The sequence below is a fragment of the Nannospalax galili genome, unplaced genomic scaffold (assembly GCF_000622305.1).
Source record: "Nannospalax galili isolate Female #2095 unplaced genomic scaffold, S.galili_v1.0 scaffold169, whole genome shotgun sequence".
Lineage (NCBI taxonomy): Eukaryota > Metazoa > Chordata > Mammalia > Rodentia > Spalacidae > Nannospalax > Nannospalax galili.
In genome coordinates this window covers 1,257,873-1,277,853 of record NW_008360327.1, presented here as the reverse complement: position 1 = coordinate 1,277,853, position 19,981 = coordinate 1,257,873, and the positions used below count along the sequence as shown (strand labels likewise).

Below are 19,981 nucleotides of genomic sequence, written 5' to 3'. Positions count from 1 at the left end.
TTATTTTGATATATCACAGTGAAAGATTTATCGTCCTCTTTTTTTTTTTTTTTTAAAAAAAAAAAAAAAAAAAAAAAAAAAAAAAAAAAAAAAAAAGTATCTATGGAATGAACAAATGAATTTACGAACGAGGGTGACAAAGATCAGAGAGGTGAAGGACTTCCTGAGGTTCCATGGCACATTAATTACCTTGAGAGGGTTGGGAAGTCCATCTTTATCGTGACTATAATGGAGAAGAGAAAGCAGCCAAGTACACTGGCTCATGGAGCCTTCTGTTTGCCAGGGCAAGTCCCTCCCATATTGCACCTGCTTTCCTTTATAATAATACCAGTTATTTCCAAAAGTGTCCCTTTGGAGACAATGAACTGTCTGTCCTCCATATTGTGAGGGAGAGTAGAGGAAGAGGCTCTTTTTCCTGACTCCAATCCTTAACCTTAGCCAGAAGTACAATTAAACTGTCATTTCATTACCTATTCGTTGAAAGCCTCACTTGAAACTTGCTTACTCAAAGACTACCTTCCCCCAATAAAGCAAAGATGCAGATCGGGTGCTCTTAGAGCATGACCTGTATGATGGGGTGGTGGGGTGCTCTACTGCTTCACTGCTCCCCCCACCCCCCTGAACCACTAAGTGAGTAGGTCACAGGCCCTGCTGAATATCCTTACTGGACTGGATGACTATGGGCACAGGTTTACCAGGCCTGGCTTAAGCATCAGGTCAACAAGTACCTGGCCTTTCTATTCTGGGGGGTGGTGGGGTATCTGGGTCCATCAGAAGTGAACAGGGACTCATTCCTCACAGCTTCCGGTGGACTTGGCCACCTTTCCAGAGGTTGGGCATGTTGAGATGAGAACTGGGCTCCTCAGCTCCATCCTTCAAGCTAAGTGTTGGGTTAGGGGTATCAGGAAGACATCAGGAACAAAGAGAGGCATTCCACCAGGGAAGCTTGCCAAGCCAGGGGCAGATGCAGAGAAGGCCATTTTCAGACCTGTTTTCTCATGGTTTCGCTGTGGGGGGAGAGGGCTGCCCTCCTGCCTGGGGGTGGGGCAGGACTATGACCCAGTATGCCTTAGGAGAGTCTATGTGGAGCCCCCATGTATCCATGTACAAGGGCTCCATAGATACCCCTCCCAAGGCTTTCCTGTACCAGCTCCTCTCCCATCCCACCCCCATGGCCATGATCTGCACTTGTCTGATGTGACTCCAGGCTTCCTCTTGCTGCTCTCCAGGTATGCCACATCAGTATGGTACTTCCCTTGGACGGCTGCCTTCACTTCTTGACCACTATGCTCTGCACTCTGCACACAGCCTGTTTGCAGCATTTAACTAGCTGCCTAGCTGGGAGTGGCATAAGAAACTGGGGCATGGGGGTGATGAGTCCCGTTCTGCTAAGCCTAAATCCCCTTGGCAGCAGGTCTCCCTGGCACTTTCTCTGGCCCTGTTTGAGCCCGTGGAGCTCCACATCCAAGCTCCCAGGCTCGGCTATGAGCTGAACAAGAGAAAAGCTGGTCTTATGGCTTCTTCCCCAGTTTGGGGCTACCCACTTCCCAGAAGGAGGAACCTGGCCACTCTAGCATCTCTTGACCAGCATTTCAGAGACTAATCTTAACAACTGAATGGCTGGAGAGGACTTAGACAAGCCACTGTCTGTGATGGGAGAGACTGTTACACGTGAGGACAGACACTGTATTCATCATCACAGGCTAGCCCCAGTCAGCTGGAACATTCTCCACAGAGGTTGGCAGGTGACCTTCAAGTATAAGTTGTTCCCCTGGACTGCCATGGACCACAGGTTCGCAGTAGGTGTCTGTGAGTGCAAAATGGTGTCTTGCTAGAGGCAGCTGCTATTCCAGGTACATTTACTAAATCACTGGATCTTCCAGTGGTTGAAGACATGGAAGCTAAGGCAGGACACAAGGCTTCCCTAAGGTCACTCAGCAAGTGTCAGGCAAGAGGTCAAACTATTCCTTCATGTTCAGAAAGACTATGGTCTTTCCAGTTGTGTCTAGCGGGTTCAAAGTTGAAAAGGAAGCAATTCCAGCTCCATGTTAGTTCAAAGAGGCAAACAGTCTCCAGTTTACAACGACCTATGATAAAAAATGAGATACAGCAAGAAAAGCTGGAACCTACACATGTAGGTGGCAGGCAGGGAGAAGGTCATTCTCCCCTGGGGTTTGACAGGCACCTGGGACAGAGAGGCTACAAAGCCATGCCCAGAGCAGGGTAAGGCTGGGAAAGCTGACAACTGGGTTTGAAACAGTGCCCTGGTGGGAAGCTCCTGATGTGAAAAGCCTTCCCAGCAGTCCTGAAATATGGTGATGTGGCTGGTTCCCCAGCTGGTGGAGTGCAATACAGGGTAGGGTAGGGAATCTGGGGGTTCTGGGGAATCTGATCCAGGATGTTTAATTCTCAACAGGGGCTGCAGGATTGAAGGAGGTAGAAGGGTAGGAGTACGGTCTATATCTGCCCTCCTTCCCTCCCTCCCTTCACTAGACTTCTAGATTTTGCAACCTCCTGGCCTCCATCAGCAGGAGCCAGGGGAGCAGATAAGCCAGCTTGAAAGGACACTGCAGCCACATCGCTTGAGGCTTATTATTTTCCTCACACATTTGATTGACATGACCCATGGAGCCACTGAGAAAGGTTTTTGCTGGGCCCTTTGCTGGGCCCCTTGCAGGGGCTGGGGAGGAGAGAGCAATGAAGCCCTGGGTCCTAGGTGGCCCTCCCTCAGGGGCAACTTGGGGTGCAGAAATTGGCAGAATCTGCTGCCTCCTTAGTTCTCTGCCTGCTTCCAGCTCTTCCCTTTTTCTCCTTTGTGGGTCAGTACCATACACGGTTTAGAAACTCCCACTCACAAGATTGCCAGGAAGGCCTCTACCAAAGAGGGAGAAGAAGCCCAGGGACTTCCAGGAAGGGAAGAAGGGGGGACAAGTCTGAGAGTCTGGCCATGTGAACACAACCCTAAGCCTATTGCAAGGCATTAACTTGCTGTGAGGTTCCCTACACCTTAGTTTCCACTTCTACCAAATGGGTCTATGGTGCCTTCTTCTAGCCCTGACTTTCTACAGTCCTGGAGCAAGGCCCCTCTTCTCAAGATGTTTCTAGACCTGAGTTGACTTCAACTTTTGGTACTATTTGCTGGGGATGGAACCTAGGACCTATGAATGCCAAGCAAGGGCTCTACCACTGACCCACCTGACCCCTCTCCGGCCCTGTGTTAGTTTTCATGTCCTATCTTTTGATTTGACTAGTCACACTGTGTCATGGATGTTGGACTTGATACCTAAGAAAATCATGGATTACTCAAAATACAAGAAATAAATGATTCTTGAACTGCTCTAAGCAGGCCTAATGCCAGTTAAAAAATGTTGTCAACAAGTCTCTTATTTAATTTTGGTATCAGCTCTGGGAAGAGACCACTTTCATTTCCTCCACTGGGGCATCTTTCTTACATTCAAGTCCAAGGTGGTTTCCTGCCATCTTTGGGATAAAGTCCAGGCTCCTCCCTTCCATCTCTTCAGTGCCATATCAACTCCTGCCATTCCTGACATGGACAGGATCTGATAGCCAAGCTGCCCACCCATACAATCTCATTGTGCACCTAACTCTCCTCTCCACCCTCTCCCATTCCATCTCACTGGGATCTTCCCCCAAGGCTGAACTCAGCATTAAAGGAAGTGCTCACCCATAGGTTGTAGTCCCACCCTTGAAAAGCCCTCAGAGGAAGCACTCATGGGAAAGACAGATAAATATGGGGCAGGGACCACATGAAACAACCCAGTGGAAATGAATTGAATTGGAACATGGATGTAGGTTCATGATTCCTAGAACAGGAATGTGTGTATGTAGATATGTGTGTGTGTATGTGTGTATATATATGTGTGTGTGAATGTATATGCATATTATTATGTGCAAACATATTCACACTTATTGAAAGGCATGTGGACATACAGATGTATATCATGTATGTAGTTCCTAGTTTCATCCTTTGAAGAGCCAAGAAGTAAAGATTCCAGAAGCGCTGAGCAATTCAGTGCCCAGATCTTGGACTCTAATCTTATTGCCTAGGATGAGGAGCCAGGAATCCTCAGAGAAAGGATTGATTTCAGGATAGAGCAGGGCAGGTGCAAGATGGGTCTGGAGCCTCTTCTTAGGACAGAAAGTAAGAGCCTGCTCAAAGAAATTATGGTATATCAACTCTCATGGAAGTTTGCTTGAAGGGCCCCCACTCATTAAATCTGAAACAATTTAAACACCAAAATAATTGGGCAGAAAAATAATAAACCATTAGGAAAATAGGGATTAATGAGTGCACACAGATAATAAAGAGATAAATAAATCTGGGCCAAGTGGTAGATCTGGAGGCATGCTAAAGTTGGATAAACATCATTTTGCAACCATCATTTTAAGGACCAGATGAGGGAGAGCTGTGAATGGTTGTTGCACCTCAGGAAAGTGTCTAAGTAGCCAGGCACGTACATGGTGTTAAAGCACTTCCCACAGACTGCTGCCTCATTCCAATGGAGAAAAACAAGCAAGCATGAAAGATAAAGGTAGACAATAATACCTGGACAGAGGCAGGTGGAGCTCTGTGAGATTGAGGCCAACCTGGTCTACATAATGTGTTTCAGGCTAGTTGGGACTACAGGGAAACCCTGTCTCAAAAAATCAAGCAAAATCAACCTCAGCAAGTAAGGAGTGCCTATAAATGTGATTCTCCAAGAAAGACCAAGAGAGACTATACTGAGGCAGAGGTGAGAGGCTGGTCAGTTCAGGGTCAGCCTAGGCTACATGGAGAGACAATGTCTCAAACACACAAACAAAATCACCCCCAAAGAGCAAAGCTATACAGGATTCTGACCAAGAACACATAACCTGGATCTAATCACAAGGAAATATTAGATGAAATGGAAATTTTTTATTAAAAATAAGAGGGAGGCACTTTATTTGTCAAAAATGTCAATGTCCTAAAAGACAAAGAAAGGCTGTAAAAATGTCCCAGGTGAAAGGAGAGTAAGGAGACCCTTAGAGAAACAAAACTGATATTCTTTGACAAAATGGAATATAAAGGACAGCTTAAATAAGAGTATGGATTAATATTAAATGTGGTTATGTCAGGGAGTGTGTTTGTCCTTTGCAAATACATGCTGGATTGATAAGGGATATGAAGGGCGATGGTATGTCCAACTTACCCTCAGATGTTCTAGAAATGATGCATTCTTGTACACCCAAGTGTATGTATATGTGTAAATGATAGGCATAATACAGGTGGCATAGTAAATATCTAGGAAATAAGGCTATAAGAGGAATTTGAATTATTTTCATTTTTGACCACTCTTCTGTAATCTAAATAAAAATGTAAATGAATGTTCCAATATTAGCAAGCTTCCCTGCTCTGCAGGTGTGCCTGAATGTCCCCAGCTGCTGTCTTCTTCCAGGTACACACTGTCCCCAGCTAGGGGAAAGTTCCAGAGTCAAGCTAGCTGATTGGACTTGTGGCCTTGGAGAAGTGACTACTCTTGAGGTCCCTGTTTCTTCTTCTGTGGGACTATACCAAGCTTGGGCAGTTAGCAAAGCAATCTCACCTGCAAGCGCTGAGCTCAGCTCTGCCAGAGGCACCAGGGATTGCTATCTTATACTTTCCTGACATTGTTTCCTAGCAGATTTTTTCCACAGTCAGTTGAGAGCTGCCTACCTTTCCCAAAGGCACCTGAGAGTCTAGAACAAGGATGTCCAGGGCTGACCTCTACCTGGCAAAGCTCCACTGTGAATTATAGGCTCCTGCCAGGCCTCAAGGGAACTCAGGCCCTTGCACTCTGACCTTGAACTACACTTGTCCTCACCTACAACATGCTTTTCTTTGGGTTTGACCTCTTTCAAGGCTGCCTTGGACTCCTGGCCCCCTGCATAGGTATTCCAGTCCCCACTATAGGCTCCTTCAAGGCAGGGTGCAATGTATCACTCTAGCTTGGATTCACTCATGGTCTCACCACTTGTTCCAAGGGAACCCTTGTGACAGTGCTATTGTTCCCAAGTCCTTGCCAAAATGAAGCATGAGTTTTGATCTCTGGAAAATTCATTCTCATTCTCTGTCTCCCCCATTACCCCCAGGATTTTCTTGGAGGCCTTGGAATTGTTCCTCAGATCAAGCTTGCCTTGATCAGACCTCTGGGCATACTGTCCACACTGGTCCATTATTTAGGAGCAAGTATGCTGAGCTGTTGCCTTCCTTTTGGCCCTCCAGCCTGCCTGTCACCTTTTCCCACTAAGCATTGTGCCCCAGAAGGCAGACTGAAGCCATAGGCTCTCAAGCCTCTGGCTTCCTATTGGGTTCAGCAATAAGGAAGAAAGGAATGGAGACCAGAGGGAGTGAGGTAGGTAGAGGTCTGGAGTTTAATGCCTTGTCTCCCTTTCTTCATGCTGACCGTATCCCTGGATCAGATACCATAGCCTCCCATGCTGACCCAGCTCTTAGTATGCCTCCCTCCTCCTCCTCCTCTCTTCTGTCTCAGAAGAAACAGTCTGAATATTAACAGCTTCAGTGGCTGCACTGGGTCTTAAGACCCTGCCCCCCACCCTATACACACACACACTTTGCCCTGGCCTCTGGACTCAACTCCCTTTAAAGTGCCCACTCTTGACTGTGCCACCTGTTTGCTGCCCTGACGTAGACAGACACCTGTGGAGGTGCAGCTCCCTCAGGAATGCGTTCAGATTTTCTGTGTAGCTGGTGCCCTCAGTGAGGGCCTCTACCTGTAAGGCAGGCACACATTGCCCAACAAAAGCCAGGCCTGCTATGCCAGGCCTCACCCTGAGGCACACTGCTTTCTGTTCCAACTTCGTTTCATCTTTTCATGAGTTACCATTCACTGAGAAGCAGTACACGAAGGGAATGAAAAGAGAGAAAAGTTGGTGGAGAATGCCTTTCTTCTTGGCTAAACCCTTTGTTAGGTGCTCTTTAGGAGCTGGATTCAACAAGAGGAGCATGTGGCAGAAAGCATGTTCATCAAAATTGGTTCTGAGAGACACTTGGGGCTCCTTATTATGCATTCTATTAAAATTGGAATATTAACTAATGCCTGTTGCAGTGTCAGAGCAGACCTGGCAACTCCTCTGATGCATTCATTGTCTGCTTGAAAGTGGAGAAGGAGGTCTTTTATGTGATGTCTCTGTCAAGGCCATTCTGTCTTCTGCCCTATGGCAGAGAAACTGGCAGCTCCAGGACAAAGTAATGGAACCAGGCATGTGCCCCACTGTGCTAAGACCTGAGGGTGAGGCAGCTTCCAACTTACCCTGCACTGGAGCTGCTGAGGACCACAGGGGAGCAGCAAGGAAGGCCCACCTGGTCCTAGGAGGGTGGGTTCCCATATGCAGGAAGGCCAACCTGGTCCCAGGAGAGTAGGCTCTTATATGAATATGGGAGTACTGTTTGTGAGTGGGTAGATGGGATGAAGAACAGAGACTTTGTTTAAAAATCAGAACTGCTGGGCAGTATTCTTTGCTCCCCTTTGTAGCTTCATCTCTGGAAGGAACAGCATAATACAAACTCATTCCAATTCTCCATTGGGAAAGAATGCTTTAAGCATTTGGAGTGCTGGCATCACTCAAAGGTTTCATGGTGGCACTGTAATCACTCTCCTAGGGATATTGCACAAGGCCTTGTGCAGTCAACTGCTTTGAGGGTTCTGTGGTGGAAACAGGGGCCCTAACTGACAAAGGTTCTCCAAATGGCTGAGCAGGGCTTGTGCCTGGGTCACAGGCTAAATGAGTGCATGTCCAAGGACTTTCCAGCTAGTTGGAGAGAATGAGTTCTGTAGGCCAAATGTGGGGCTACAGGTGGGTGGTGGAGACAGGATTCCCAGGGTCAGGTTGGTGGGCCCAGGACTGCTTTTCAGGGGAGGTGGATGGACAGGACATTAAGCATGGGGAGGACAGTGAACACCAACAAGCACCATGAAGAATGTTACTGAAAAGTTCAGGGATCAGGATGGTAAGAACGGAGCAGGGAAATGTGAGAGGTCAGGCTGGAAGGTCCTTAAGTATAATCCCAGATATTTCTCTCTTCCCTTTGTTTCATCAAGCAGCCCTAACTTTGCTATTAATCTCCCAAGACAGATCTTGTTGATCAATGTTGATTTCCCCTGTACACCTGTTCCTGTTTCAAATGAAAATGTATTATGAAATCACTCCATTCGGCTGCTGATTACCATGGCAATCAGGCGTGCTCACTGACAGGCCAGCACTCCTCTTGAAGACAAGATTCTACAGATAGGCGCTTTCATGCCACTTACACCTGGCTGGGGAAGGAAGGGGAGTAAATGGGGATAGGGTGGAGTTGGGGGATGGGGTATTCTTCTTGTAGAGAGGTCTAAGTAGGCAGTATAGCCCTAAGAGCTTAGGAGGATCTTCAGGAAGATGGGGTTGGGTCAGAGAGGGGACAGGTCAGTGGGAGGGAAGCCTGTTGATACACAGCCTTGCAGCAAACAATCCAAGGCTGCATCTAAGCTACCAGCATCTAAGGTCAGGCACCTTGACTAGTATATCATTCAATCTCCCACTTAGGGCAGAGTCCACCTCTGTGGCCTCCTGGAACATTACAAACATGTGACTATTATTATTGCTTTTCTAGAAGTGTTAGAATGGTCTAGAACTAGGGCTTAGGGTCTGATGAATGCTCAGGCTGCTTGACATTATTTACTCTTGATGTAATCTGCTGTAAGTTTTTCAAAAGATCTCAGCAGACTGCTTGACTTCAGATCCCAGCTCCAACGCTTAGTGGTGAGACCTGGAGCAAATGATTTAACCTTTCTGCTCCTTTACAATCGTAAAGAAAGTATATGACCACAGAGTTGTTGTGTGGATTTAGTTAATATATGTGCAACAATTTGGACAGTACTGGTACCCTGAAAGCCCTCAAAGGTCAGCCACTCATACCTTTGAGACACCTCTGCCATTGTCATAGGGGAGGGAACTGAGGTCAGGCCACAGGGAGGACTGGACCAGATACACTGAACTTGCTCTCTGACACTATAGAAGACTTTCTTTTGATGCAAGAGTGTGTGGGGCTGAGTGTTCAGAGAACTAAAGCATCCTTGCTGTAGTTCACATTATAACCCCCCTGGGATGAGACAGAGCCTCTTTGACCAGCAGAGCAGGAGGTACAGAGGGGACAACCAGGAGCCTGGACTATGCACAAACATTGCCTTGATTCTTCCTCCCAATGCCCCTCTTGCTGCTACCCCTGCTGAACCAGAAGTCTGGGGTCCCCAGAGGCCAGAATTGCCCCATCATGGTAGACAAGACCAAATGCCAGACTCTCTTAACACTTTCTCCCAAGGATGTCTGTCTGTACTTTGGTGCTGTACTTTGATTAACTTAAGCTACATCTACAACACCTTCTCAAGCTGTAAGCTCAAGTAAGTCCCTTACTGTGACTGAAGCTTTGGAAGCTCAGCCAATGGCACAGGGCTCCAGCACACTTACATCCTGAAAGGATAAGAGCATCTCTCATATTTACTAGCCCCTACAATTGCCCATACTCATGAGATGCTGTCTGAGAGGTATACCCACCATGAGGTTAGAACCTTCTCAGGCTACTGTAGGCCCCATGTTGCCTCTCCTTTTCATATCGTGACATTTGTCATTAATGGCATTGTCTTCTACTGCCACAGACAGTGAACCATGCAAAGTAGGCCAGGAGCTGCTGTGGGCTCTGTATTACAGAACCCACACACATGTGCAGTGACAGGCCATTATTCTGTGTCCTGCAAGCTGCAGTGATAAGGAAACTCCACCAATTTAATCTTTTATCTGGTGCAGGACGAGGAAAGATATTATTTCAATCTAGATAATGATTCAATTTCTTGAACGGAAATGAGATTTTTTTTTTCATGGCCTCATGGGGGTACCACCAAAATCGCTCTTGGGGCTGGAACAGGCCATGTACAAGTTAGAGGAGTTCTTATAATAGGGGCGTGTGGGGGTGAACCGGAAGAAGGAAGCTTGCTTGTAAGAGAGAAGCATACACATTGGGCCAACAAGGCTTCCAAAGAAGTATGATTTGGATATTCATAAGCATTAGATCAAACCCATGAGACCTAGATTCAGAAGAAGTATGCAGTTTAAGGAGCTAGCCTGGGATCCAGTGAGGTACATAACATGGATATACAGACTAGCCCAGCTATAAAAGGGCCTTAGAAGTCTTCTGCGTCTGACTGCTTGCTGCATAATGATTTCCTGGGTTGTTTTTACTGACAGATGGCCTCAATACCAGTTCAGGGATTCCTATAACAGGACGCTCAGCAGTAAAGGAGCCCACTCTATCGCTTCCAGCCTACGATTAAGTCACTTCATTCAAAGAAGCCATAGAGAACTCACAAGGTTCTGAAAATGCAGTAGATCTCCATGCTAGAAATGTCATTAAACAAGATGCAAATGACATCAGCTAACACATGCAGCAAGACCTCAATGATTTGCACTAAATAATTTAGAGAAATATTAAATTATTTTAAAGGCTTGGGAATTCCAAGGGCTGTAATACAGTATTCTCAAACTGTGTGCAATTTGCTTTAAACAGTTATTGCAATTAGAAACACAATTTGTGATTGTTTTATCACTTGTCCAGATAGAAATTCTAAGAAGTTTGGAAACATGAAAAGTTTTGAATGTATTTTAGTGATCACGCAGAGTCCGTGACTCAGGCTGTGAACTGCTTCCACTTCAAAGGCAAGGCTCATTTCAGCTCAGCACCTTCTCGAATAACCCCAGCTATTGACTCTAAGACCCAAGAAGGTAGTATCTCTCAGTATGAAGTTATATTCACCAGAGTTTGGACATCACATCCGATCCATGCTGTTGTTGGCATGCGTAGGCTTGTGAACAGCAGCACACAACTCTGGAAACATTGGATGTCTCTAAGAGGATAAAGGTTTGGGGCCAGGAATTGGGAGGAGACTTTTACTAAAGACCTTGTGGTACTTTCCAATTAAGAGCCATGAGACTCTATTATCTATAACAATAAGATACCAGATAAAGAAAAGTACATATTTTCAGTATGAACAGCCATCAGTACTATGGATTACTGCTTTAGAATCTCTACATGTACCCTAACTCTACCTATACTCTTAAAACACAAATGTAGCTTCAGTCAAGATTACTGCTGGGTCAGAAGACTGTGACATGTGGCTGTCTTCACAATACAGATGCTTGTAGGCATGAGAGTAAATGCAGTGGGTGCTGGGGCCCAGGTCCTACTGGTACACTCTTTCTCAGCTGCTGAGCATGTGGCAAGTGGCTTTCACCTAGGCCTCTGGAGCCCCTGTCCTTGACTGAGGTGATGTCTTGGAGGTGGCAACACTCTAGGAATGGCTGATGAGGAATAATGGGGCACAAAATTCTAAGCTTGGTCTTCAACCCAGACATCACTGCAGTACAGCATGTGGAGTTGAGACTCACCCAGTACACATCCTGGCTAAGTACCTGTCTCCCTCATCTTCCTGTCAAGTGGTCTCTATGAAATGTATCACATGTGCCCAATACCATCTCAGGTTCTGCTCCCAGGAAACCCCAACCAGTCATTCACCAGGAGTTCCAAATGGAGCCCTCTCATGTTGATGGAACGGTCCCTGGTGTCAGATGTGCACACAGCCTTCCACTTTGGGGGCAGTAGTATAAACATCTTCCTGCCCTGTCAGAGACCATTGGCCTGATGCGTTGTCTATGAAAGCCAGAGACACAGCACACTGGCCTCCAGATCAGAGAATTCCACCAATGGGATCCTGGAGACCATGTGACTATCATACTGCTTCCCCAAGAGGGATGCACAAGGGTGAAGCCAGCCCTGGAAGGGCCTGCTTTCTAATGAGAGAGAGAGGGATCGATCCAGTTTCCTGCAGCAGCAGGTCAGTGTGAACAGCTTAATGGTGCCACTTACCAGCTCAGTGAACTCATGCAGAAATTCAGCCATACTAAGCCTTAGTTTCCTCATCTCTACAATGGGAATACCTGACAGCCTCCGTGAAGCTCTCAAGAGGCAGGACTGCTATGTGTATGCAAACAAGTAATGCTACTCATTGTGATTGAGATTTCCAACTAGCCAGCCCCTCCTGCTGGTTTGGAAAACATAATGAATTAGTGATTCTTAAATAACTATATTCCAACTGGCACTCAGCCTGGTCACCAGCTGCTCTCCAGAAGAACAAGTGGACAGTTGGGAGCACCATCTTGGTGACTGTTCACTTAGAGCTCAAGATGTGTCCCCAAGTGCTGGTCTTGTGGGTGCTAGTGGCCCTTAGCTCTGCTGTCCCATGCAGAAGGCTCTATGTGCACTGTAAGGATGTTCTGAGACCCAGGGAAGATCCCACTCATGGGTTTTCTGTATCTATTAAGTGTATTTATGTACTGATCTCAAGGTCAATCTCAAGTTTGGTGAAAAACCGACACAGCCATCTGCACATGATAGACCAGCAGACAAACTGGGAAAAATATACTTTTATTTACACAGATGAAGGACACTTTACTGGATCTTGGTTATTTGTGCCTGGACCATTCATGGAGCTATTCTGAGCTCTTAGCACCTTGTCCAGCCTCACCAACCTCTCCCCACACCCATTGTACCCACACTTGTGCTGCCCCTCACAAAGGTCCTTGTCAGTTCCCCTGCAAGGCCTCTGCTCTGCGCCTCCTTCCCTCCCTTCCCCATGATCAAGACTGTCCTTGTCCAGAGGGTCTTGTTTGACCAGTCCCCAACACCATTACCTCTGTCTGTGCCATAGGAGCCGGAGCCATCCCATGTGCTTTTCTAGAAAATTCTTTAATTATCTCTGTGTAGATGTCTCTTCTCACACAGATAACAGGACTAATCTGTCTTACAGCCCTGAGCACACTTTTCTCTAGAATCTGTGAGAATTGTTCTGATGGGGACAACCTAACAAAAAATTTAGAACAGTATAGACACAGCCTCCCCCTTTCTGGGGGGAGGGGGGTGTCTTGCTCTGCCTACTCACCAATCCACAGTCACAGGGTGACTCTGTCTTGAGAAACCAGTAGAGGACAGAGCCAGGGTTCAGAGCATCAGACTTCAACTTGATGCCTTATGTGCCTGGGTCTAGGCCTGCCCAGCGAGAGGCACCTTCCAGAAGAAGAATTCAAAGCCAATCCCACCCCAGGTCAAGCTCCCTTTCCCTAGCAGAGAAAACCGCCCACATCTCAGGAGCATCGTTAAACCACAGAACTCAACAAGCAAAATTCATACTCACAAGCACCAACACCTTCGTCTTCAATTTCAGTCCACCCGTTTTTCTGCAAACCTGTTCATTTCCTGCAAAGAGAAGCACAGGAGGTAGATGCGCATTAGCATCTGCTCTGGGTGTCCTTCGGAGCTTTCTTGGCTGGCCTCAGGCTCCACACCTTCTCTGCATTTTCCTTTCTGCAGCACCCTCCTCCCCTCCCTGGGAACAGCATGTGTTGCTGGTGTGCGCCCCCACCCCTGCAAGCCTGTGGGCTCGGCCTACGCCGCCTCCTCCCGCTCCCGGCGCCCTGCCAGTCTCCGATTGACCACTGCCTCCAATTCCCTGAAGGTGCTGAGCTTCTTCCCACTCCGGAGCCAGCGAGGAGGCCTCCACTTCTGTAGCATGGGGTTGCCTAGCAACGGTGCGCGCGGGCTCAGAAGGCCCTCCTAAATTGGACCTCACAACACAGGGCATCTCCTTGTACAGCTGCCTGCATCTTAACAATCTGCCTCTGAATAATAACACAATGGTAATTGCATTCATGGACCCCAAACTACATTTAAATAGTGTTCAAGAGCTGACACAAACCAACAAAGGCCAGAAAATGCACTGCGGTGGTTGACTGTGAGGCCATGCAGGGACACTCCGCTGTGGGAGGGAGCTGACACCAAAGACTTGAGTTAATGACAATGCCAACCTGAACTGTGAATTCTCCTGCCTTCTGCCTGAGCGTGTCATGGATGTAATGTGTTGTAATGTGAATTTGGGCAATTAGTGCTCAGAGGTAGAGTACCTTAAGACAGGATGCCCTCTGGTCTGGTTCTGTGACTGTTATCTCCAGCTTGGAAGGGAGCAGAGGAAGGAAGAGGCTTTCACAGGAAGGGAGACTTGTCTGAGTAAATTTCCTCCACTTTTATAATTTTTTTTTTTAAGGCAGGGTCTCACGCTGTATTCCTGGTTGGTCTAGAACTCACTATGCAGGCTGGCCTCCAACTTCATAGGCAATCCTCCTGCCTCTGCCTCTAAAGTGCTGAAATTATAGATGTGAGTCACCATGTCCTATTTAAATACAGTTTGGAAGGTGAGGGGAGAACTTTCTAAGCAAGAGCACAAAGCACTTTGCTACCTCAATGACCGACAAATTCCACATGACCCGTGTATTTCAGGATGAGAAGCAAAGGCTCCTAGGGAGTGACAGCATCAGGTCAGGTTAGGCTTGATCATTTGAATGCCTGAAGTACTTTTTACTTTTTAACTCAAAAGCCTCACAAGGCACTCATTTGTATACCCATGTTCATAGCAGAATTATTCACAATAGCCAAAGGTAGAAACAACCCACGTTTCCATCAGTAACTGGGTGAATAATAAAATGTGGTACATCCATAGTAAGGGATATTATTCACCCTTCAAAAGGAAGGAAATTCTGATATATCTATACTGTGGATGAACCTCAAGGGCATGTTGAAAAGGTGTCACAAGAAGACCAATCCTGCATGATTCCACTTACATGAGAACTCCAGACTAGTCAAATTTGTACAGATAGAAATAGAGGGGCTGGAGAGATGGTCCAATGGTCAAGAGCACAGACTGCTCTTGTAGAGAACCTGGGTTTGATTCCCAGAGCCCATATGACAATTAACAACTGTTGGGGGACGCTGCTGCTAGGGTTGTAGTCCTCCATGTCCAGATAGCTCTAAGGGGCTCAGTGCTATATGGAAGGACTCCCTTTCTCAGCGGGGGGCCCTCTAAGGGGCTCAGTGCTATATGGAAGGACTCCCTTTCTCAGCAGGGGGCCCCCTGCTCTCTGCCTGACTACCTGGAAAGTGCCACCAAGCATGGATGCCTGACCTTATTTGGAACATGACCTTTGGCATAGTTACCTGGAGTAACAACTACCCCCAGGTTTTTTCTATATGATAATTAGGCATTGCCCCATAGTCGATAGGATCCCGCTACCACATGTAAATAAAGCATACTATGAGCACCTATCAGCTGAAGCATTGGCTACTGCCTCCAAACTATATTTTCCCTAACCCCCACTGAATAAACGGAGCTGTTTCACTGAGTCTGGAGCTGTATCACTGAATCTGTCTCCCTGGAAGGGCCTTCTTCCGTTAGTGCTCACTGGCCGTCCTGACCCCATTCGTCACTTCTGCTCCCTTTGTCCTTGTGAACCAGTGGCCAACAACCCATGAGGGGAGGGAGAGATCCCACAAACAACTGTCTCTAACTCCAGTTCCCAGGGACCCAACACCTCTTCTGGACCCTGTGGGCACTGCACAACACAGGTGCACTCACATACACACAGCCATGACACTCATACACATAAAATAAAATGAATTAAAAATTTAAAAAAAAGAAATAGATGGTGGTTGGCAGGGGCTGGGGACAGGGGGAAGGGCAGTTAGCATCTAATGAGTATAGCGATCCAAGTGGGGTAGATGACAGTTCTAAATGAGTGGTGGTGACAATTGTGCAGCAATATGACATAAATAATGCTATGGAGTTGCACACTAAAAAATGGTTAAAATGGTAAATTTTATGTGATATATATTTTGCCTCAATTTTTTTAATTTTTAAAAATCTATTTTTATTTTATACATATAAGTATTTTGTCTGCCCGTATGTATGTGTACCTGTGCGTTCGATGCCTTTGGAGGTCAGAAGAGGGTGTTGGGGCCCCTGGAACTAGAGTTACAGATGGTTGTAAGCCACCATGTGGGTGCTGGGAACTGAAACTGGGTCATCTACAAGAGCAGCCTGTGCTCTTAACCATTGAATTATCTCCCCTGCCTATATTCTGCCTCAGTTTCAAAATGTCCATTTACAGCTATGGCTCAATGTGCTTGGGACATCTCTACAAGACTTCTGTCCATCTTCATCCTGGAAATCAGAGCAGCCTGTGTGACTTACAAGCTTGAACACCGCTTTGCTGCTCAGGGTGTGGCTGGCTAACTCAGTGTCTGTGCCATATGGGCACACATGGTGTCTGAGTAATGAGGAAGGGTTCTTCTGCATAGTTGCCCACAGCATCTGCTTTCCTCTGGGGACAGTGCAATCCCCCGTCACCTAACTGCTTCCTCCCAGTCATATGGGCTCCAATACACTTCTCTTTTGCTCCACCTCTGTGCCGTATCCCACTCTTGAGCTAACATCAAATCCTACCTCCCTCAGAGTCTTCCAGTTCCTTCTGCTGCTGCTATCAGCAAATGTTGTAGCCTGCATGGACAGGCTTAGCACAACTTTACATTCATGTCTGAATGTTACCCTTTCCAATGAAGCCCTAGATAGAAACAGTGGGTAAGACCCTTTGCTTGCCACAGGACCACATATTCCAAGGGCTGTTTGGGTCCCTCTGCCTCCTTTCTCAGGAACTGCCAACCACAGTTCCCTGCCTGGTATGCAGCATGTCTGTGGGCTGTAGAGCACTGAGCTTAGGACTCCAGGCCAGCCTGCAGTTCCTGCCAGTCACAGATGAGCATTACAGATCTCATTAATTTGGAAAGGTCATTAGAGCTAACAGCTTCTCTGAGTGAGAGAGAATCAACAGCATAGGTAATTTTTTTCAGTGTCCTACATTTTTTTCCCTCAGAATGTGCTTTAAGTCTTAAAACCTAGTGTTACAAATGGAAAAAGAAGGAAAAAAAATTCAGGCCTGGGAGACAGGAAGAGCCCAACAGGCTCCCTAGACAAACCTTCCCTTCTATTTCCCATCATAAAATAAGGTGCGATCTAGACAATTCTTCCAACTCAAACAGATAATAAAACCATGTTTGGAGATGAGAACCAGGGAGGCAGCTCGAAACCCTCCTCCTACCCTGCCATCCTCTTGGGTGCTGGGTACCATTATCTGGGGGACAAGGTACCAGCCATGTCCCCTCAGTCAGGACAAGGTTTATAGTCACTCTACTGCTTTCTCAGATACTGACTTGGGTACTTTCAAACGTATGACCTGGCTTGCCTGGCTCTCATTAGATCATTAAAGTCCTCTAGACTAAAGACTTGCTTTCCTGAATCTCCAGGAATGGCTGGAAATGGGCCAAAGGGCATCATCCAGGCTCCATCTCTCCAGCCCCTGGTTCAGTGTTGTCTGTTAAGGCTGGCTACTGCAGGACAGATGCTCCTGGTTCTCCCAGACAGGCAAGATTAAATGGAAGTGGCATTCAAAGAACAGAGGGCTCTGGCTCCAGCCTGCCATCCCAGGAGAAACAGTTGCTCTACACTAGACTGGGCTAATGGCTGGCTGTGGCTTCCTTTCACAGCCCTGTTTCCTGGTCATCTCCTGTTCTCTGCCATGGTATAGACAGACAAGGGGAGGCAGGAAGCCAGCATCTATCTGCATATGTGTGGTCACAAACACTCAAGTTCCTACCTCTATAACACTCAGTGACTATAAGACTAAGACTAAGTGTAAATTGCAACTATATTGAATGACATGATGGCATTAACACTAATATTAACAATTCCTCTTAACTAACATTTGGATGATGCTTTGTGGTTAGGTATTTCCCATACATCTGTCATGTAGGTGGGATAGATTCAGCTCATTTATTGAGTCCCACTACATCCTAAGATCTCTGCTTACCTGCATGAGAAAGCCTGTTCCTGCCACACTCTTCCCAGGAGACTTCTAGACAGGAAGGGAGCCCAGTCCCATGCCATTTGCCTGGAGCCTTCCAGCTAGCACAGCTGGCACACAGCTAGAGGGTGCTGGCACAGCTTTGTGCCATGTCCTCTGCCTCATTGGACTTTTCTAAATGAACCTGTATGGTCCTTAGGTGTAGTGTGAACTTCCGTTTACATAATGTCATCCAGAGGAACAAGACACTATACAACATGCCTTGGGGGCCAGGGGACTTTATGGCTAGGAAGAAAGAAGGTGTGCTTGGCTATGGCTGGACACGGCACAGAGCCCCCCGTAGGCACAGCCTGGGCCCCTACCCTTTAGCCCATTGCTGAAGACCCCTGCTTTGAGCAGCCTACATGGAGGCTGACTGGATAGCCAACAAAGTCAATCAATATTTCTTTTGTCCTTTAATCTGCACTAACCTCTCTCTTCAAGGAACTGGCAGAACACAGACAATCAGCATGTGACACAAAATTGGTATTGTTCCTGGAGTCTCTATTGGATATTTTTTGGGGAAAAAAACCCTTCCATGCTCAGAGGATCCTGGTAAATCCCTCAATCAGCAGCCAAAGGTATCTCAGCCTGGGGAGGACAAATGCTCCCAAGTTACACCAAAGACAAGTTGGAGCGCTCACGTGGGGGGGGGGCGGGGGGTGGGTGAGTTCAAATTCAAGCTGTATGCTGTTGATTTTCTTGTTCCACAATAAGCATGTGGCAGTCAACCATCAGGGATAAGGGCTCCTTGATGTTGAGAGCTTGGTCAGGCAGACTCCTTTTGGGAACAAGACTAGAGTAGCAGAGGCCACAAGAAGTTCTCTTAGAGAACACTCTGTGGTGTGGCAGGGTCTGTAGCTCTTAGAGGCCATGAGGCCTGGTGGTTCAGATCAGTCAGCTACCAGTGACCAGATATGTGACCTTGGGTGAGTGATTTAACCTCCCTCTGCATTAGACTTTTGCCAGCCACTTGGGCATATAATAGTGCCTTCCCTCCTGGTCACAGGGTGGGAGTGAGGATTAAATAAGGCAGTTGGAGGGGCTAGGGAGTCATTAAGATCACTTGCTGCTCTTGCAGAAGACCCAAGTTCAGTTCCCAGAACACACATGGCAGCTCACAACCATCTGTAACTCAAGTTCCAGGTGTTCCTATGCCCTCTTCTGGCCTCTGTAGACACTGTATGCTGTACACACATGGTGCACATACCTACATGTAGACAAACCCTCACACACATTTTTTTAAAAAAGAAAGAAAGCAGTAGGAAAAAAACCCAAACAAACCACTGGTGCACATGAAGTCAGTGAGTGTGGCCTTCCAACAGAGGTGAGTCCCATGAGGGGGATGCTGATCATTGTTGCTAGCAAGGCCCCAGCATATAATGAGAGCTGACTATATCTGGTAGACCATATCTTGGAGCTAGTGACAGCCTAGTTCCCAGGTGAGCAAAGGCCTGGTATTGTGAGCTGTTCCTGTGGGCCCACCAGCCTCAGGGCTTTAGGGCCAGGGGTGGTCATCAAGGGTCTCTGGTGACTAGGTGGCAGAGCTGCTCTTCTCAGAATGCTTTAGAATCTCTACTGATGGGCTATGGTTTGCTCTGTCTCTGACTCAGCCACATGAGAGATGTCCAATGCAGCCTTTTTGGAAGACAGTTAAGCAGTTCCTGCAAAGGCAAACCTAGACTAACCATACCACCCAGCAGTTATATCCATCCAGGAGCTGGAAATGTGCATCCACATGAAGGCCTGTGTATCAATGTTTAAGCACCTTTGTTTATACTGAAGTCACATACATTCTTCAGTGAGTGTGTGTGTACACTGCAGTGTGTCCAGACGGCAGAGTCATATTCAACAATGAGAAATGAGCAGTCAACCTATGAGAAACATGGAGGAAGCTCAGATGTGTACAGCTAAGTAAATGGTGCTGACTTGAAAAGACTGCAACCGTACAATGTTCTGGAAAATGGGACACGATGGAGATAACACAAAAATCAATGGTTGCCAGGTATGGGGGAGTGGGGAGGGATAAATATATGGAGTATAGGGAGTTTTAAGGGACAGAGACTACTTCGGGATGTCTCTAATGATGGCTATATCTCCTGGCATGTGTATCTAAACCCATCAAACAATTAAA

General features: G+C 46.9%; 1 protein-coding gene across 4 annotated transcripts in view; it reads right to left on the bottom strand.

Annotated features, from left to right (window-relative positions):
- The window catches only part of Zbtb7c (zinc finger and BTB domain containing 7C), a 393,754-nt gene that overhangs the window by 124,303 nt on the left and 249,470 nt on the right, over positions 1 to 19,981 (bottom strand). For 3 of the 4 annotated variants that reach the window (XM_029560101.1, XM_029560102.1, XM_008825893.3), the window contains one exon: positions 13,257 to 13,318. The gene's annotated coding sequence lies outside the window, so the exon portion shown is untranslated. Of the gene's footprint in view, positions 1 to 13,256; positions 13,400 to 19,981 lie in introns of those variants that run through there. The other variant, XM_029560103.1, reaches the window with a different exon arrangement.